The sequence below is a fragment of the Sorex araneus genome, chromosome 9 (genome assembly GCF_027595985.1).
Source record: "Sorex araneus isolate mSorAra2 chromosome 9, mSorAra2.pri, whole genome shotgun sequence".
Lineage (NCBI taxonomy): Eukaryota > Metazoa > Chordata > Mammalia > Eulipotyphla > Soricidae > Sorex > Sorex araneus.
In genome coordinates this window covers 9,806,629-9,821,660 of record NC_073310.1, presented here as the reverse complement: position 1 = coordinate 9,821,660, position 15,032 = coordinate 9,806,629, and the positions used below count along the sequence as shown (strand labels likewise).

The 15,032-nt window shown below is 49.7% G+C and overlaps 1 protein-coding gene across 1 annotated transcript in view; it reads right to left on the bottom strand.

The window, feature by feature from the left end:
- The window catches only part of CCDC60 (coiled-coil domain containing 60), a 166,361-nt gene that overhangs the window by 104,762 nt on the left and 46,567 nt on the right, over positions 1 to 15,032 (bottom strand).

The following is a 15,032-nucleotide window of genomic DNA, read 5'->3' as shown; positions in this document are numbered from 1 at the left end:
CAGGGGTTACTCCTGGCTCTGCACTCAGGAATTACCCCTGGCGGTGCTCAGGGGACCATATGGGATGCTGGGAATCGAACCCGGGTCGGCTGCATGCAAGGCAAATGCCCTACCCACTGTGCTATTGCTCCAGCCCCCGACAGGTGATATTTACAGACAGATAATACAGAGGTTGAAGTACTTGCCTTGCATGCCGCTGACCCCAGTTCTATTCCATGGGCCGCTTATGGTCCCCCAGCACTGCCAGGGATCACTCCTGCACACAGAACCAGGAGTATCTCCGGAGCAACCTGGGTGGGGCAAATCCCCTGCCACAGAGTGTCGCATTTATACCGTACTTCAGTCTAAAGTAGCACCGTGTTTAACAAAGAAAACAGTCAACCTACCACCTAAATGAAAAGACACTCGATTGCTAGAGACTGCTAACCACCAGCTGAGCTCTAGCTATTCTTAACATTGTTTTGCTGGAGGAGGGCCTTGTCTTGGCGTTGATGCTGCAGATGGTGGCAACTGCAGGGTGGTGACGGAAACCGTTTCTGCAAATAAGATTAATCGTGAAGCTTGCTTGCGCATCAGCGGGCTTCTGCTTTCAGGGAGTTTTGCTTCCTGTAGCAGGTGAAGCCATTGAATAACATTATTTTCCCCACTGTAGAACTTCTTTTAGAATTAGAGCTGACCCTTACAGTCCCTGTTCACTCAATTGACGTCATCCATGTTGAAAGCCTTGTCGTTCCAACAATCTTCCCCACCAGGGGAAGATTCTGTCTTCACAAATCACTTTCCATTGCTCACTCATTGGAAGCAATTCCAAGTTTGCATTCAAGTTTGCTCGTGAGACGGCGCCAATCCAACTACATCTGTGGGCTCCACTTCTAATTCTATTTCTCTTGCTGTTTCCGCCACATTTGTATAACACGCTCCATGGTACTCGAACCTCTTTTTTTTTCTTTTCTTTTTTTTTTTTTTTGCTTTTTGGGTCACACCAGGTTACTCCTGGCTTTACACTCAGGAATTACTCCTGGCGGTGCTTGGGGGACTATATGGGATGCCGGGGATCGAACCCGGGTCGGCCGCATGCAAGGCAAACGCCCTACCCACTGTGCTATCGCTCCGGCCCCTCGAACCTCTTAAAGTGATGCACCAGACTTGGAATCAGAATCTCCCAAACTCCCATTCATGTTGATTGTTGGACCTCCTATGAAACAGCAATGTTCTCTCTTTGTTTTGGGACCACACGTGATGGTGCTCATGGCTTATTCCTGACATGGTTCAGACCTGGGTCAGCCACGTGCAAGGTGAGACCCTTACTCAATGCACCATCTCTTTCTGACCCTGAGTCACAAATGTTCTTAATGGCATCTAGAACAGTGAGTGCTTTTCATATCTTCACCTGACTTTGTCCAGATACACCAAAGAGTCACTGTGGATGCGCCGCTATCTATTTAAGAAAATGTATTTCTTAAAGAATAAGAATTTAAAGTTGAATGACTCTTCAATCCACGAGCTGCTGAATGGATGTGGTATTATCAGGCATGAAAACAGCATTCATCTCTTAGTAGGTATCGGGTGACCAGGTGCCTTGTCAACGAGCCATCATATTTAGAAAAGAATGGCTTCCCCTCGCCCCACTTCACCCCGTTCCCTAGTCTCTGCCAACAGCAGACTTAAAATAGCAAACTATGTTGTAAACAGATGTGTGGTTGTCCGGGATTTGTATCCCATTTACAGAGCACAGGCCAAGATGATTTAGAATAATTCTCAAGACGCCCGAGGATTTTCTAAATGGTAAATGAACACTTGTTTCAGTGTAAGGCACCACCTGCATTAGACCTAGCAAGGAGTCACTCCACCCATGGAGGTTTTGCAGCTAGGCAAGGGATTCTCTTCTGTTGCTATGAAAGTTCCAGATGGATCTCCCCAAAGAAGACTGTTTTGCCTGCATTGAATATCTTCTAAGCAGTGTCACCACCTTCACTAATGATCTAAATGGAATTTTTGGGAGAACTTTCTGCAGCTTCTCCATGAGTGCCCCTTATATTTTGATATAGAGTTGGTTTCTTTTTTTTCTGACCTCATGAACCAACTTTTGGCAGCTTCAAATATTTCCTCCGCAAACATGACTGGATAAAGAAACTATGGTACGTCTACACAATGGAATACTATGTAGCTGTTAAGAAAAAAAACGAAGTCATGAAATTTGCTTCTAAATGGATGGACTCATGCTGAGTGAAATAAGTCAGAAGGAGAGGGATAGATATAGAATGACTGCATTCATTTGTGGGATAAAAAAATCATATAGTATAAGACTACTATCCAAGGCTGGGGAAAACAGGGGCCAGGAGGACTGGTTAGTGGTTGCAAACTTGCCACAAGAGTGGCTGGGGAGTGAAGGGCAGTTAGCATAGAGAAGGGACCATCATGACAATAATAGTTGGAAATGATCATTTTGGACAGGAACTGAGTTTGAAAGTAAGTAAAGGGTTGTACAGTATTGCAGAAGGATAAAGGGGGTGGAGAGAGAGAAGAAAAGTGCCTGCCATACTCATTTGTGGAGTGTAGGGTAGCATTACATGAGGCTGACACCCAAGGACCGTAGACACAAGGGCCAGGGGGATTGCCCCATATCTGGAAGCCTGCTTCATGAACGAAAAGGAGAAGGCAAATGGAATAGAGAAGGGATCACTAAGAAAATGACGGCTGGAGGAACCAGTTGGGATTGGAGATGCATGCCGAAAGTAGATAATGGACCAAACATGATGACCTCTCAGTGTCTGTGTTGCAAGCTATAATGCCCCAAAGTAGAGAGAGAGTATGGGGAATATTGTCTGCCATAGAGGCAGGGGGAGGGTGGGAAAAGGGGGATATACCCGGGATATTGGTGGTGGGGAATGTGCACTGGTGGAGGGATGGGTGTTTGATCATTGTGAGATTGCAACCCAAACATGAAAGCTTGTAACTATCTCACAGTGATTCAATAACATTTTAAAAATTAAAAAAAAGACAAGTGCCTGCCATAGAGGTCGGGTGGGTGTATGCAGGTGGGAAACTGGGGACATTGGTGGTCAGAAATGTGCAGTTGTGCACAGGTGAAGGGACAGGTGTTGGAACATTGTATGACTGAAGCCCAGTGTAACTGTGTATTTCACTGTCATTCAATTAACAAAAGAACCTCACAAAAATTTCCTCTGCAGATGCCCCGTCTCTCCCCACCTTCACAGAACGGAAGTTGAGTAATGGTCAGCTTAGTATATATCACCTCCTCAGTCAGTCTTCCTGTCCATGAAGTGAAGTCCTTCTGGGCCTCTAGTCACGCTCTCGTACAGCTGTGTGCTGTATCCCTTATAAGAACAATAAGTGTGCATTTATTTCAAAGATGTGATTCCATTTAGCCTTCACCCTATTATGATGGTTTCCATTGCATTGAGGAATAAGGCAAGTTTTTTTTGGGGGGGGGGGTCACACCCAGCTATGCACAGGGGTTACTCCTGGCCTTGCACTCAGGAATTACTCCTGGCAATGCTCAGGGGACCATATGGGATGCTGAGAATCAAACCTGGGTTAGCTGCATGCAAGGCAAACGCCCTCCCCGCTGTACTATCGCTCCAGCGCCTGCAATAAGGCAAGATTTCAAAGGTACCATGATGTGTTTATTAAGGGACTGAGCCTGGGATCTAACCCTCATGCAAGGGACTTCAAAGTGTGTGTCCTTCCCCATGATTCTGCTTCCCTCCCTCCCTCCCTCCTTCCTTTCCTTCCCACCCCTCATTTTGCAAGCCGGGGACGAAATATGAGAGAACAGTCACTAGCTATTAATTTACAGCCGCCATCCCCAAAGCATGCCCACTGAATTGGGTTAAGGCTTTGTCATAAAAGTTTTTATACGGCAGAAAGTCAGAATGATTTGCTAAAGGTCACGACCGGAAAACCAATCTTTTCGGTCTATCTGTTGTTCTCTGTCTTTATGAAAGAATGCTCCAAACCCATCTTTGTTATTCCCTAAAATATGATCTACTTCCTAGAATCAGATTAAGATGGAAATGAATTCTTGCCGAATGTACTTGGGCTGATACAGACGTCAGGGGAACAGCTGGGATGCTCCGTCAAGTGGTGAGGGGCGGGGGGGGGGGGGAGTGAGGAGGGGGAGGCCATTGGAAAAAGAGCACCAAGGAGGAGCAGGCGAGATGGTTACCCCATTGCAGACTCATCGTGGAGAAACTGTAATGAACAAAATAGCGTAGAGGTTCCCGGTGGAGCCTCTATTGGCAAATGGGCACAGCCGCGTCCAGGAAGCTTGCTCGCCACGCTGGGTGGTTTTAATGAGTTGACATAGGAAGGTGGGGTGTGTGTGAGGGGGGTGGTGAGTATTGGGTCTCCTGGAGGGAAGGACGGTTGGGAAATCGCTGCATGGCATTTTACATCATCCACCTCCTTTTGCTTCTACTTGTTGACCATAGTTCCTAGCAAACCCATTTTGCAGAAGAAGGGGGTTAAAGATCACCTGCTGGCTGGGGAGAGCCACACCAGGCCCACGGGTGATGGTTAACTTCTGTGTTAACTTAACTTGGCTGGACTGCTCAGATATTTGGGCGAACGCTACTCTGGGGGTTTCTGTGAGGTCTATTCCATTCAGGAGAGACCACCCTACCCTGCATGAAGGCGACTCCGTTTCCATCTTACACCATATATAGGTTCCCTGGGCACTACCAGGAGTGAGTGATCCCTGAATGCAAAACCAGGAACAGTCTTTGAGCTTTGCTCAGTGTGGTTCAAAACCTGCATCCTCCCCCCAAAAAAATTACCACTAAAAAAAAAAAGCAAGAAATTGACATTCAAATTTTGTTTGGGGCCACACAAGGCATTGTTCAGGGGCCACTTACAGCTCAGTGCTCAGGAATCACACCTGGCTGTATTCGACGGGACCATGTAGTGCAGGGGTTAGTACCCGGGGACTCCTGGATGCAACGCAGGCATTCTCACCTGTTGTGCTCTCCCTCTAGGCCAAAATTTCAATTTTACTTCATTTATTGGAAGCAGGGGAGGCTTTTCAGGCAGTGCTTGGCTGGCCTGGGGGTGGGGTAGGCTCGGGAATTCTCAGTCAACAAGGCCGTCTGGCCTTGCTGCAATGCCCAAGGAGATGGGGTAGCTCCCTCCCTGTGGTGCCAGGGGTTCTGCCCCAGCAGTGCTGGGCCCCCATGACCAGACACATCGGTGCCTTGGGAGCCTTCAGGACTGCACCCAGTGATGCTCAGGGCACCCGTGGTGCTGGGGATAGAATCACAGTGTTGTCTTAACTCCTGTGCTCTCTCTCCAGCCCAACGTTTAAGTTCATATCATAGCCTGAACAGAGCAGAAGTGGGTGTTCTAAATGTGGTGGGCCGCATCTCATCAGTTGAAGGCTGAGTCGGACGGAAGTCAGATCCACCCCCAGGAGGAGCTGGAGGAGCCCCTCTGCCTTGGATCGGAGACATCAGCGTGTTCCCCGGCTTCAGATTCACATGGAACCCTGGGCTCTTTCTGGGCCTTGCCCTGCAGGTTTTCCGAACATCTTGGGACTTGCCTGCCTCCTTCCCTGCGGGAAACTCCTCCTCGTCAACCCTGTGATCACCATATTGGCCTCACACTTCCTGTTGCCTGTTCTTCTGCTGCGCACTGACACCCCAGTTCTCTTGTATTAAAAACCTGGGGTCCTCGACCACGAAGTCTCCAGAAAATGCAGCCCTTCCCCACCTTTCTGTCCGTAAGAAAAACAACACGGTCCCCTTCCTTGTTTCTTCAGCCCTCCCCTGTTTCCTCAGAAGGCAGCAGCAAGGAAGATAAGTGTGAAGACAGATTCTGAAAGGGTTCGGGGAGCAGATGGATGGTGGCAGCCAAGAAAGGCAGAGTGATCAATCCGGGTGGGCTGGGTGGCTGCCTGGGGGAGGTGTGTCTGGGCGGGACTGACATCCGGGAAGGAAAAACAAGCACTTTTATAGCACCATTTTCACAGATCTTCCTCCCTGTGGTGCTGTGTACTCTTCCAGGCAGACGGACACGAGGTGTTGGCTTTCCTGGAGAGGGACTCAAGGGGGTGGTGAAGGTGTGAGTCAGACCCCAAGGCGGGCAAACAGCGCGGCAGTGTTGGTTGAAAGACCAGATGCGGAGGCGGGGTTGGGGGCCCGAGGGGATGTGGCCACAGGAGGGGTCTCGGCTCCTTCACCTACAAGTCCCTTTCTTGGACATCAGCGCTTCCACGGGGTCCCTGAGGGGAGGGTGTCCCGATCCCTGACACGTGAGGCGGCTAAGAGGTATATTTGGTACTTGGGACTCGGTGAACTAAATATGCTCCTCTGCTTGGTCACCAGAACCTATTTCTCTGGAGTCGTCACAAAACGGGCTCGTAGATTATAAGCCAAAGAGAAGACGGTGACCATCCTGCTGAAGAAAGGCCAAAGGTGAGTGCCAGCCACAGTGGTGGGGCGGCGAGGTAACAGTAGGTGGCGCTAGATGCCACCGCTTCCCATCAAGGTCCGCTTTCCTTCCATCTCTTTGTCTGCCTCCCTCCCCTCACTCTCGATTGAAATGGAAATTGGCTGCCAGCATCAATTAGCCCCCATCAGCCCCGTGATTGAGCTGCCGTGCCAACAGCCAATGCACTGTTGGCGCTGTTAAAATATACATATACATATATATTAAAATCAAAAACATTAATTTCATAAGCTCTTTGGAAAGGCTAGAGATGAGGGGACGGCTGTCCAGCAGTTGGGCACCAGTCGCCAACGGGAACCCCGTCCATGAGTTGGCAACGTCGGGAAAACAGGCTGCGGGCAGGGGGGGGTGGTGATGCCTGCCTGGCCCATGGAACTTGTATTTTTGTGACAGCAACCCCATTACCAGCACCTTCCCACATCTGGGCATGTGCTCAACAGAGGGAAGAGACAGGTTTGACTCTGAGTCTTGGGAGCGGGTCTGGGGCTCCCTGATCTCAGCAGAGAGAGTGCTTGGGGATTGATTGGCAATGTCTGCCCCATCCCGGGGAGAAGGCAACATGGTCTCTGCCTGCCTTTGCCCATGAAATCCCCCACGATGACTCTGAAAGTTAAGGGTTGTCGGCCAGAGAGATTTGACTGCAATTTGCTCCCAGGCACTGCATGGTCCCCCGGCTCCAGACCTCCCCCCCAGCACCTCTTGGGTGACCCGAGTCATCCCTGGTGCCACAGAACCTGAGCAATACCGTATCCTTGGGCCATCACACCCCACCACTGCCCCAGTTGGATGAGAATCACAAGAGCAGAGGCCCTGGGGCCTCCTGAGCTCCACTTGGGAGAGACACCAGTCCCCCAAAGTTAGGGGTTGTCAGTAGGATGACCCCCATTTTGTAACAGGAACCGAGTCTCAGGTTAAACCAAGTGCTCAAGGTCACCTGGCGGAGAAGTGGGGGAATAGAAGGAGCAGCCAGCATGGGGGGCCGTGGGGTTCCTGCTGCTACTTCTCATCCTCTCATTCACTTCCCTTTCTTGACCGTGATACAGAGTCTTTGGCAGCTCCTCCTGGAGAAAGGAAATCAGGAGTCACCCTAGGACCCCCCCACCTGTCATATTGCCCTAGGGCCAGGTAGCCTCAAGGGCCACAGGGAAAGGTTCTCGAGACACTCTCACCCCATTTCCCACGGGAGAAGCAAAAGCAGAGTTCCTGGAGCAGAAGCCTGCAGTGACAGCAAGAGGCGGGGGAGGGGGGGTGCTGGTGGGGACCAGCAGTCCCACTGGAGGGAGCTTAGGTTGTGGTTGACATGGATTCTCTGCCTCCATCTAGGGGGGGTCGCTCCATGGAGGAAGGGGCGGAGCAAGAACAGCTTCATAGCTCTCAGAGCAAACATGTTGTAAGTTAGAACTGACCAGGAGGTGATGCCGAAAATGACATCACCCGCCCCCCACTGAGTCCCAGCCTAGTGGGGGAGACAGTGATCGGACAGTTTCAGCACCATGTGTTCAAGTGCTGGTACAAAGCCGGGTGGTCACTGGCCAAGGCTCAAGCTGAGCAAGACGTGAGAGGTGGAGGGGAAAATGTCTCCGGCAGAGAGAACCACAAAGAACTGGAGTGTAGTCTACGGGAGAGAAAGGGGCCAACAGGGAAGGGTCTCCTGACACCCTCAACCCAGCCGGAGGAAACACGTCTGAAGCTGGTACAACTGCTTGCAAGCTGTTTTCACAAAGCAAGGACACGCTCTAAGGACAGAAGGCAAAGCACCGAGATTTAATTTCATTAAAATTGTTTTTTAATGGGAAATATTTTCAAAGGGTTTGACATCTCATGCGAAAGTCTACAGTTCAAAGGTATGATTTCCTGAAGTCATTTATTCATTCCCCTCCCTGAAGAGATCGACCCTTTTAGATAAACTTGAAAAGCAAACACACACACACATACACACACACACAGAGTACAGAGTTTTTTTTTTTTCTATTACAAGGATTCTTTTTCCCTCCAATGATGGGGTTGGCTGTACCCTGATTCCCTCACATCAACAAGATATCTGGGAGCGAGTGGACTATTGAGGGTGTAGAGCAAGGTTACAGCCCAGAGGATCCCAAGCTCTAGAGTCTTTGGGACTGGAAACGGGACCAAGGGGGTAGGCTAGAGATGCCAGATGAGGTGAAGGTGGAATTCCAGAGGAAGGTCTAGAGGTGCCGGACTGAGTGTCAGGGTGGTGAGGTGGGGGATGCAAGATGGGGACCACCCCAGAGAGGGAGAGAGGGAGGAGAGAAGGGGCCAGCAGAAGGGTAGAGAAGGGAAAGCCAGGAGGTCAAGGACCAGACGACAGGAAGTGAGTATCCCGGAGCTTGGGAAAACCATGCCTGCTTTTGTCAATAAAGTTTTATTGGCACACACCACAGCCCTGTTGGTTGCATATATATATATGTATATATATATATATATATACATATATATATATGGGCGCTGTCTGTATTGGGGCGTCCGAGGCAGAGGGGTCTCGAGGCAACAGAAACTGGAGTGCCTGCAAAGATATACTTATTCACTAGCTGGCTCTGAAAAAGAGTTTGGCGGAGGCCTGGTTTGGGAAGAAGCGGCTGATTGCTCCTGGATTTATCTGTGACTGTAACAACCCCACAGAAACAGCTCCAACGGTCCTACCTTGTCTTGACTCCAGTGAGGCCCAACCTAATCCCTTTGGTCTGTATCTCGGCGCCCCGGGCATCTCAATCCTTACTATTTCCCTCTCAGACATGTGTCGGGGAGATGGCGAAGCTGAGAATAGAAATGTGGGGCTTCAGAAGGTGCAGGGTCTGACTCAGGCTCAGAGACGATGGATGCATGAAACAGTTAGGAGGCGTCAGCTGGGAACTGTGCAAGGATCTGCTCCTTCCTCCAGATCGGCGCAGTGCATGCAAGCTGTGTAACCAGCTCCCACCGCCCACCGGGTCCCTGCCCCAGCGCCCATCTCGAAGTCAAGGCCCCAAGAACCTCTCCATTGGATGGGGCAGGAAATACAAGTGTAGCGTAGTCACGACTGAAAAGATTTTCTTATTCTTTGAGGGATGTTTAGGTTCATTACTAAATGAGCTGAAGGTGCTGAGATTTTGGTGATACCCTCTGCACCTACTTCTGCCCATGCCCACCTTGCTCCCACCAGGTAGACGGCTGTTGTGATTCTGCTGGCGCATCCTTATCACCCAGAGCCCAGAGTTTGCCCGCAGGTTCACTCACGGTGGGCCACATGCTCTGAGTGTGGGTGAATGTGCAGTGACCAGCCCCTGGCAAAGTTTCACCCCTGGCAGGATTTCATGGAGCAACCTCCCTGCCCTGAGCCCGGGTGAATGCTGGAGAAACTTTGGGTTAATGGGAATTTGTCGGGGATAGAGGCGTTGGGGGTGGGGAGTGTGTATGGTGCTGAGAAGACAGAACTTCATTTTTCATCACAGAAAGCCATCAATGCATAAACCGAGAAATGGAGGTAGAACAGACAGTTGGGAGACACGGCCCATTGGAAGCAACGAAGGAATAAATGCTGGGGGTGGCTGTCTGGGATGGAGGGGAAGTGGGGAGAAGGAGCAGGGGGAAGGGCTCCTTCTTTTTGACTTTCCCAGGCTGTCTTTAGAAATGCCTGTGTATCCTTTGTCTTACTCAAAAATTAAAATTTGATGGGCCTAGTCAGAATGAAAATACAGAACCCCTCTGTTTCCATGAAAACACACACATACACTCACACATACTCTCACACACATTCTCACACACACACATCCTCTCACACACATCCTCACACACATCCTCACACACACATCCTCTCACACACACATCCACACACACATCCTCTCACACACACATCCTCACACACATCCTCATACACACATCCTTACACACATCCTCACACACACATCCTTACACACATCCTCACACACACATCCTCTCACACACATCCTCACATACACATCCGCACACACACACTCTCACACACATCCTCACATACACATCCTCTCACACACACATCCTCACACACACACCCTCACACACATCCTCACACACATCCTCTCACACACATCCTTACACACATCCTCACACATATACTCTCACACATCCTCTCACACACATCCTTACACACATTCTTACACACATCCTCACACATACTCTCACACATCCTCTCACACACATCCTTACACACATCCTCACACACACATACTCTCACACACATCCTCACACACACATACTCTCCCACACACACTTTCACACACATATCCTCACACACACATACTCTCACACATACATCCTCACATCCTCACACACATTCTCACACACACATCCTCACACACACATCCTCACACACACATCCTTACACACACACACATACTCTCACACATCCTTATACACACATCCTCACACACATCCTCACACACACATACTCTCCCACACACATCCTCACACACACATACTTTCACACACACATCCTCACACACACACATACTCTCACACACATCTTCACACACACACACACACACACACACACGAGCCCATAATCTCTCTTCTCATTTTGGAGTCAAGACAAAATTAATTTGGAGAAGGAAATACAACTGGGGAGCAGAGTTAGCAACCTCAGGAAATTCGGGGAAATGTAATTGAGTAAGAATTATCTCCTTAATTACTTCTGACCAAATCAATAACAAGGCAAGATGAGAAGGCACCATCGTCAATACTTAGTATCATGTCACTGAAGGAACTGGGGTTCAGGCCTGTTTCAAACAGTGAACCCCCCCATTCCTTCTCCTCCTTAGCACATGTGGTACCTGAAGAAACTGTCTGGCAGCCTGGAGCGCAAAATCTACCAATCCTGAGTTGCTTAGTCCTTTCAATGGGGAAGCCTGGGCCAAGTGTGTGTGTGTATGTGTGTGTGTTGGCGGGGGGTGTCCTTCTCCGGAATGGACAGACATAGAGGCCCTGGGTGGGTCAGATCCTCTCTGTCAGGCTTTCCTGGGCCAAATAGCTGAGAAAACTCCGCAACATGTACAGTACAGGGAGGTGATGTAAAGCTCATGTGAGGCCAAAGGAGCATTTGTTTACAGATCCCAGGATTTGGTGCCAGCATGACTAAGTTTCCTTGAAACTACCTGGGTGTACCCTCGGGGGCTGGAGTTAGAGAGGGGAGAGCTTGCTGGGCTGGAGGGGGAGGTCCACCTTCATGCTAAGATTCCAGGGCACCCCATTTGCCTCGTTCTTGCCGACTTGATTGCTCCATCTGTGTGTGTGTGTGTGGGGGGGGTGTCTCTCAGCATCTCTAGGTCCTTATCACCTCCCTCTCACATTCTGTGCTGGCTCCTTGCTTCCCTGCCTCGGTCGGCTTGTCATGAGTTATTCCCCTTGTCCCGAAAACACTGTACTTTTTCTCACTCAAAGACAATTTATCTAGTGGGGTGTTGACCCAGAGCAAGGCTACTTGACCCTTCCCAAAGCTTTGCGGAGTCTGTGGTCAGCAGTTAGAGGACTGTGATGCCATGTGGTGTAGGGGTGAGGCGCTGGGGCGAAGGAGATGACTTTTGAGTCCAATGGGAGTTTTCAAGGGTTAGGAGCCAACAGAAAGATAAAAGAAGAGGAAGAAGAAAGGTGGGCAGTATTCCAGGCAGCTCTTGAGAGTTGTCGTGGCCACCAGTTTGGTCATAGCTACCAGGGGACGGAGGCCACAGCCACTGGATCTAACTATTTCTGATGATGGATTTACATCTGGAGTTTGTCACTGACCAGAAATGATCTTCTCTTTTGCTGAGGTCACTTGGAATTGCTTTTAGTTTCCTTGGATTTACTCAAAGGCTTTTGACCCCGGTCTTGTGGATACCTTTCAAAAAAAAATTTGCCCAGATAGTCCCACGCTTGGTTTGAGGAGAGTGCTACTCTTTCTCTGTGGTCAATCCCAAATCCACAGGAGAGCGTTCATTTTGGAATCACGGGAGATTTATCAGAGCTGGGAGAGTACCCAGCATGACCCATCCATCACTTGAAGGACCAGAGTCAGCATCATAGGTGGAGGGCTTGGTGCCACAGGAGGCATGTTCCACGCGTAACTCACTGCACTCCAGTGGGCGGCTGTGGGAGAGACAGTTACTGATTCCACTGCATGAATGGGTCACCCAGAGGCTTCCTGACATTGCAGGAATATGTCTGAGGCAGGTGAGCGGTGGAGGTGGCTTTCAGATCCAAACAGCAGCTGGCTTCTCTTTTCTTTTCCAGGTCCACTACCCAGAGATAGACCACCCAAGACCCAGAGAGGCTAAACAATTTTCTAAGGTCATGTACTAAAGCAGGAGAAGGCTCAGGGCAAGAAGACAAAGTCTTCACCTCCCAACCAACAAGCAACAGGGGTCCAAGAGTATGAGCTTCGGAAAGACATAGATCTGACATCCAGCCGGAGTTTCTGGCGAATACAGCATCTTTCTGAGCTCTGGTTTCTTGATGTCCCCAGCTTACTTCACAGGATGACGATAGAGGTTCACTGTGCTCGTGTTTGTCAAGTTCTCAGGACAGAGCTGGGTTTATGGGGTCTCTCAATAAATGCTGGTGGTTAATGTAATTGCTATAATTAAAAAGAAGTGCTGTTAATGAAGGTGTAAAACACAGGTGGCCTGCCACATGACCACGGGCAAGTCACTGAATGAGAGTGGCCGTTGGTCCCTGGGTGAAATAGGGTTATTATCTGCCCTTTGCTTATGACACCAGAGCATTACAAGGATTAATTGGAAGTTTTATAGTGTGCTTTGCACTTTGATGCTCTATAAACAGAGAAATGCAATGGTTGAATATTTATATAATCCCAATTACTGAAAAGATGGAATTGCTTTACCGATGTTCCAAAGAAAATTCAACTTTCCAACAGGTGACTATAGCCATGTAAGTTGACGAACGGGGAAGGGAAGATTGAATTTTCACTAACTGCCAACAGCTTAGAAACTCAACAGGACTGGGCACCTATGTACCCATGGGCCAATTCCACTGCCAAATTATTGGGCCTATGGGAGATGCTGAGACACTAGGTCTCTCTCTTCCTTTCCGTGTGTGCTCCTTTCCATGTTATTTGAGCCGTGCCCATGGTGAAATGTGTGGGAGAACACTTTAGGTGTGCTTTAGGTCAGATAACACCCCACCCATCTCCCTATGGTGACCTTCTGCTCTGGCCACACTCAAGGGGAACCGTGTGCCTATTGAGGATGCCCAGGGACAAGCCCTGTGACTCAAGGCAAGGACACCAGGGAGTGATGGTGTGAAGGGGGCCGAGGAGACTGATGCCCACCTCTTGCCCTGCCTTTCCTCCCTGTCTTCAACTTCTGGTCAGGGGCCTTTCTGGAGGAGAATAGTAAGGCTTTTACCTCTGAATCTTCAAGTTCCAGATTATCTTTGAAGGAGAGGGATTACTTTTAACTGGTGGCGGGGTGGGGGAAGGTGAGGGCCACATCTGGTGATGCTCAGGAGGTGCTCACTGCCCCCGCTAATGGTCCTCAAGCACCCAGGCTAGTGTTTCAATGCAGTGGTCTGAGGACACTGTGCTGCCCAGGCCCTGCAGTGCTGGGGGTGACACGGGCCATCCTGGTGGTTCTGGGGACCTCAAGGGCCACACCCTGTGATGCTCAAGGGACCATGAGGTGCTAGCAATTGAACGCAGGTTGACACATGCCAGGCTTGCATCCTAACCACCTATCTCCTGCCCAGAACATGCCACCTTTCTATAAGACAAACCCTACTGCCACTCTGCCATTCAAAACCCTTCAGTAGCTCCCCGTTGACCTCAAAGCCAAGTCCTGACAAGCCAGGGTACTCTACAGAGCCTTCCGTGACAGTATCACCTGGATGTTCACTGATTACCCCTACCCCCATGCCCCCTGCACTTGCACTTCTCTCACTCTACCATTGAAACATGTGTGTTCTCTGGACCACATTATTATATCTTGCAAGGGGTGAATTTTCTCTCTTCTCCCCCCCCCCGGAAAACTCTGCTTATCTTTTGAGATCCAACTAATAGCATCACCACCCCTGAGAAGGCTTCTGAAGTGCGTTAGCCTTCTTCCTTAACTAACTCTCCCTCACTGGCCAAGTGAATGTTGCCTCTTTGTTCCTACAGCACAAGGGGCATGCTTCTCTTTTTTTTGGAAGAATGAACCCATGCAATCACATTATTGTGTTGCTGCACCTGTCCCCTGTATGCTCCACCCTCCACCCCCTACTTCCATCACCACCAGTCCAGACCAGTTGTGAGTGTGGAGATCAATTGATCGTGTCTTGTAAGGAAGCAGTCAGCATTTTGGGGTTGGCTTCTGTGGAACGGATAATGGAAGATGGAGGAGGTGATATTATTTACTAGGATATGCGATAGTGGGGAAGTGGCAGAATATATGCAAAGATGAAAAGGATCCCAAGGATCCAGGCACTTCCCAATGTGTCTTGGGGAAACCAGTTGGCCCTGTGGTCATGGCCAAGCCTTGGTCACCCGGAGAATGACTGTTCTTTATGCATCCAGGAGGCCACCTACTCTGGGGACAGAGTGCTAGTATGCTTTGGAGATGCCT